The sequence below is a fragment of the Protobothrops mucrosquamatus genome, unplaced genomic scaffold, assembly GCF_001527695.2.
Source record: "Protobothrops mucrosquamatus isolate PMUCROS unplaced genomic scaffold, P.Mucros_1.0 scaffold4127, whole genome shotgun sequence".
Taxonomy (NCBI): Eukaryota; Metazoa; Chordata; class Lepidosauria; order Squamata; family Viperidae; genus Protobothrops; species Protobothrops mucrosquamatus.
The window spans coordinates 39,896-46,410 of NW_015390055.1; positions in this window are offsets into that span (position 1 = coordinate 39,896).

Genomic DNA, 6,515 nt, shown 5'->3' on the forward strand with positions numbered 1-6,515 from the left:
TCCTCCTCCTCCTCCTCCTCTCCTCCCCCTCCTCCCCTTCCTCCTCTCCTCCTCCTCCTCCTCCTCCTCCTCCTTCGCCCTACCAGTTAAAATAGAAAGATTTCTCCCTTATCTAAACGACACAGCAACAACCACAACCCTGAATTCTTTAAGCTCTGTCAGAAAATCCGAATGGCAGCATCGTGTTGCAACTATAAGCCAGGTGGACTTCATCTCCCAGAATTCCCCAGCCAGCGTGGGTTCTGCATTTAGGGCATTTTGCAGTGTCCTACAGTCTCAGGACCACGATTTGTGACTTTTTTTTTTTTTTTTTTGCAAAAAACCCCCACTGTGTACCGAACAATGTTTACGCTCAACAACCAGGCCTTACACCTGCAGTGTTCTCTTAAGGACTGTCGCAAAATTGGGCCGGTCACATGGGAGACCTCCTTTACGACGTCCTGACCTAGAATGGTACTTTATAGTCAGAGGTCAAGGGCTGCCTACATTGGTTTTTGCTGGTGATCCTATTGATATGAAGTATTGATATTGATATATTATTGAGATTGAGATTGTTACTGAAATGATACAGTTTCTCCTGCTTGAGCAGGGGGTTGGACTAGAAGACCTCCAAGGTCCCTTCCAAGTCTATTCTATTCTATTCTATTCCATTCTAGTCCATTCCATTCCATTCCATATTCTATTCTATTCTATTCTATTCTATTCTATTCTATTCTATTCTATTCTTATTCTGTTCTGTTCTGTTCTGTTCTGTTCTGTTCCGTTCCGTTCCGTTCCATTCCATATTTTCTATTCTATTCCATTCCATTCCATTCCATATTTTCTATTCTATTCTATTCTATTCTATTCTATTCTATTCTATTCTATTCTATTCTATTCTATTCTACTCCATTCCATTCCATTCCATATTCTATTCTATTCCATTCCATTCTCTATTATATTCCATTCCAAGTTAGACAAACATTAATTAAACCCAGGGGGGTTGGACTAGAAGACCTCCAAGGTCCCTTTTATTCTATTCATTCTTATTTCTATTCTATTCTATTCTATTCTATTCTGTTCTATTCTATTCTATTCTATTCTATTCTATTCCATATTTTCTATTCTATTCTATTCTGTTCTGTTCTGTTCTGTTCCGCTTCCCAACCGAGCCAAAATTGCCACAAGGCCACCAAAACATTTAAAGATCCTACCCCTGGCACTCTGGACCCCTAATGATCCAGCCCCAAACAAAAGTGGATTTCTTTTTTTTAAAAAAAAAATATGTTTTATTAATTTTTTTACATAATCACCTTAATATTTGGTAAACAGCGTGTTTTCTGGCTTTATATTTAAAAAACAATCAATAACAATTAGTTTCTACAGTTCTATAGCTTTGCTTGACGTTCTCTTTTTCCAATAATGTTCTCTTTGGCCAACCTTGAATTAATGCAATTCTTATTATTTGAGTAAATAAGAATTAAATGTAGACATTTTTCTAATATTTCTGCCAATAATAACCACATCGATGTAAAGCTTCTTTTCTAACTGATCGTTTCGATTGCCTTATCATAGAAAGTGGACTTCTGGTGAGCTCTCGAAAAATCTGATTTTCAAGAGCTTCGGATTTGTAGATCTCCGAGGAACATCTCAAAATATTATTCCTGACTTTTTGTTTTTTGCTGCTGCTGATCCACGAAAATTTACGGTCTCCATGTGATTACGAAAGGATCTGGAAGAGTTCCGGAATGGAACAGCAGGCATGATATCAAGAGTGGCAAATTTGCACGTGGAGGAAGTGATGCTTTACAAGCCGATAACCCCGATGTTAAACAGATGAAGGGAGCATCCCCCGGGCTAAGAGGGGGTGTCTGCAGGAGAGTAGTGGGCTGCAGTGATGTTACACAGATGTTAATGGAGATATAAACAGTCCCCACATTGCAGAGGGTTGACTAAATCCAGATTTAGGCCTGTTTTGTGCTAGGATGCCCATCCGTTACTATTATGATCCCAATGGATGTGTGGGCCATCCGACGTAAAGAATGGGGAACCATGGAGTATAGGATAACAGAGTTGGAAGGGACCTTGGAGGTATTCTAGACCAGCCCTTGCCCATAGAGGAGATGGCCCATATACCATTTTGGAGAAATGGCTGTCCAATCTCAGCATAGATTATCATAGATCGTACAGTAATAGGGTTTTTTTCTTTATAACTAAAGAATGTAATGTAATGTAATGTAATGTAATGTAATGTAATGTAATGGAATGGAATGGAATGGAATGGAATGGAATAGAATAGAATAGAATAGAATAGAATAGAATAGAATAGAATAGAATAGAATAGAATAGAATAGAATAGAGAAAAGGAACAGAACAGAATAGAATAGAATAAAGAGAGAATAGAATAGAAATATAGAATAGAATAGAATAGAATAGGAATAGAGAAAAGGAATAGAATAGAATAGAATAGAATAGAATAGAATAGAATAGAATAGAATAGAATAGAATATAGAATAGAATAGGAATAGAGAAAAGGAATAGAATAGAATAGAGAAAACAAACAGAATAGAATAGAATAGAGAAAACAAACAGAATAGAATAGAATAGAATAGAATAGAATAGAATAGAATAGAATAGAATAGAATAGAATAGAGCTGGAAGGGACCTTGGAGGTCTTCTAGTCCAACCCCTGCCCATAGTGGAGACCCTATACCATTTTGGAGAAATGGCTGTCCAATCACAACATAGATTATCATAGATCGTACAGTAATAGGTTGTTTTTTTCTTTATAACTAAAGAATAGAATAGAGTAGAGTAGAGTAGAGTAGAGTAGAGTAGAGTAGAATAGAATAGAATAGAATAGAATAGAATAGAATAGAATAGAATAGAGCTGGAAGGGACCTTGGAGGTCTTCTAGTCCAGCCCCTGCCAATAGTGGAGACCCTATACCATTTTGGAGAAATGGCTGTCCAATCACAACATAGATTATCATAGATCGTACAGTAATAGGTTGTTTTTTTTCTTTATAACTAAAGAATAGAATAGAATAGAATAGAATAACAGAGTTGGAAGGGGCCTTGGAGGTCATCTAGTCCAACCCCCCGTCCAAGCAGGAGACCCTACACCATTTCTGACAGATGGCAGTCCAGTCTTTTCTTGAAAGCTTCCAGTGATGAAGCTTCTACAACTTCTGAAGGTAATTATTGTAAAAGAAAATTGGAAGTTGCTTTCTTTATAATTATTTTTCCTTTTTTCTTTTTCTTTGGTTTCTGCACGTTGGTCTTTGCAGTTTTCTTGTTTCCTTCGTTTCCCCTCTCTTGGCATTCTAAATATTAGTTGTCTTGGAATTATTAATAAAATTATTTTGCAAAATGAAATAGAGAATGGAGGAGACATGAGACTGGAGGCTAAAACATATAAGGAACGTCTGTTGGAATTGGGCATGTCTAGTTTAATGAAGAGAAGGACGAGGGGGGGACATGATAGCCGTGTTCCAGTATCTCAGGGGCTGCCCCAAAGAAGAGGGAGTCAAGCTATTCTCCAAAGTGCCTGAAGGCAGGACAAGAAGCAACGGATGGAAACTAACCAAGGAGAGAAGCAACCTAGAACTAAGAAGAAACTTCCTGACAGTTAGAACAATTAACCAGTGGAACAACCTGCCTCCAGAAGCGGTGAATGCTCCAACACTGGAAGTTTTTAATAAGAGACTGGACAGCCATTTGTTCGAAATGGTATAGGGTTTCCTGCCTGAGCAGGGGGTTGGACTAGATGACCTCCAAGGTCCCTTCCATCATCATCATCATCATCATCATCATCATTATTATTATTATTATTATTATTATTATTATTATTATTATTATTATTATTATTATTTCTGATTTTCCCCAAATCACCTCCTGATTCTCCCCAAATCACCTCCACATAGTAATGGGCGATGGGTCTATTTCAAAACAGCAGAATAACAGATCTGATTTGCAGCGGTAATGGATACACCACCGGGAGACCTGAATGACCAGCTTGGGGACGGAGAAAAATCTATCTAGGTGGTCCCTAGGAGTTGAAAGCAATTTGATGTCGCTTAATCAATCTATCGATCGATGAAAGCCAAGATCTACCTCCCTTGAAAACCTGATGACAGATCATCAGTCAATGCTGCTTCTGCATCTCTATAGCTTCCAGATGGATGAGGATTACAGCCAGTATGGGCATCCCAAATAATCAATCACCATCAATCAATCAAGCGGTGGAAAGACCCAACTCCTTGGAAAATCCTGGGAAAGAGAGAAGGAAGGAGAAGAAGGGGATCACCAGCAGAAAAGCCACCTGTCAAGAATGAAAATTTGCCAGCTTTTTTGTTGTGTTTCCGCCGGAGGCATAAAAATGGATCCAGGGAAAGTAAAAGCCATAATGGAATGGGAAGCTCCCCTTAACGAAAAGAAGGACTAGGGGTGACATGATAGCAGTAGTCCAGTATCTCAGGGGCTGCCCCAAAGAAGAGGGAGTCAAGCCATTCTCCAAAGCACCAGAAGGCAGGACAAGAAGCAATGGATGGAAACTGATCAAGGAGAGAAGCAACCTGGAATTAAGGAGAAATTCCTAACGGTGAGAACAATTAACTAGTGAAACAACCTGCCTCCAAAAGTGGTGAATGCTCCAACACTGGAAGCTTTTAAGAAGAGACTGGACAGCCATTTGTCTGAAATAGTATATAGGGTTTCCTGCTTGAGCAGGGGGTTGGACTAGAAGACCTCCAAGGTCCCTTTGGACTGTAATTCTATTAAAGTTGGAGCACTGTTGGGAGACTTGAAGGACCAGACTGGAGATACATCATCTTCAAGAGAGGGGGGGAAAAAAACTATTTGGTTGCTAGGCAACAGAAATGATGTCATGACACCTAATCATTCAACAGATCCAGGATGGCTTGGTTCACACAGCATGTTCCAACAAGGTCAGATCTTTTTTTCTTCTCACAGTTCACTGAAGCATCAATTGCTTGACCCATTTTAGTGCTTCTTCACCTTCCTTCACCACAACTGAACCCCAATTTTCTGTGGCTAAGCAAGACGGTTGCAAAGTGAGTTTTGCCCCATTTTACGACCTTCCTCGCCCTTGTCGTTAAGCGAATCACTGCAGGTGTTAAGTCAGTCGCACGGCTGTTAAGTGAATCTGGCTTTCCCCATTGACTTTGCTTGCCGGACGGTCGCCAAAGGGGGGAATCACTGATCCAGAGACCTTGCAACCGTCATCAGTACGAGTTAGTTTCCAAGCATCGAAATTTTGATCACGTGACCGCAGGGAGGCTGCAACGGTCGCAAGTGTGAAAAACGGTCAGGAGTCCCTTTTTTCCAGTGCCGTTGTAACTGTGAACGGTCACTAAACGAACGGTTGTCAGTCAAGGACTGTCTGCGGTGTTCGAACGTGTTTGCAAAATCTTCCGTGCCAGCTCCAGCAGTTCTTGCAATAATAATAATAATAATAATAATAATAATAATAATAATAATAATAATAATAATAATAATAATAATAATAATAATAAAGTTGGAAGGGACCTTGGAGGTCATCTAGTCTAACCCCCTGCTCAGGCAGGAAACCCTATATACCATTTCAGACAAATGGCTGTCCAGTCTCTTCTTAAAAACTTCCAGTGTTGGAGCATTCACCGCTTCTGGAGGCAGGTAGTTCCACTGGTTAATTGTTCTAACTGTCAGGAAGTTTCTCCTTAGTTCCAGGTTGCTTCTCTCCTTGATTAGTTTCCATCCGTTGCTTCTTCTCCTGCCTTCAGGTGCTTTGGAAAATAGCTTGACTCCCTCTTCTTTGGGGCAGCCCCTGAGATACTGGAAGACTGCTATCATGTCCCCCCTCGTCCTTCTCTTCATTAAACTAGACATACCCAATTCCAGCAACCGTTCCTTATATGTTTTAGCCTCCAGTCCCCGGATCATCTTTGTTGCTCTCTCAGAAACATTCCTGAAAGGAATCAAATGCACTTCCAAGAGCAAACCAGGTTACGAGAATAGCAGCTTTGCGAGCGATGAATAGAAAAAAACGGAGAAAGCAGACATGGCCTGCGAAGGCCTCAAGGCTGGTGTCTTACTCCAGGAAGGGCACGGAAAAAAAGATATTCCTCTTGTTTCTTGAAAGAATTGCTGCTGTGGGTCCGCGAGTTAGTTAGTTGTGAACATGGTTTATTTCCGGAGACCTCAAACGGTCCTCTGGGGTCTTGCATCTTCTCTCCATCTGGAATGGATGCTTCCTGCTGAATGCATTTTCTGGCCTGCCTCCCTCCTCCCCTTTTTGCAAAGAAACGGATCATGCACCATTGACAACTAAGCATATCTTTGGCTTGATTTGCAAGATGCTAAAATGGCTGTTCTCCAGTTCTTCAGATTTTTCTTTCCTCGCCTTATATAGGGTTTTTTTTTTAGGACAGGGCTGAATTTTTGCCTGGTGTGATTAAAAAAGAAAAGAAAAGTTCTTCCTTACTCTCTTTTTCTCCCTTTCGCCAAAACCCTCTCTGGAAGATGCTTTCCCCCCCC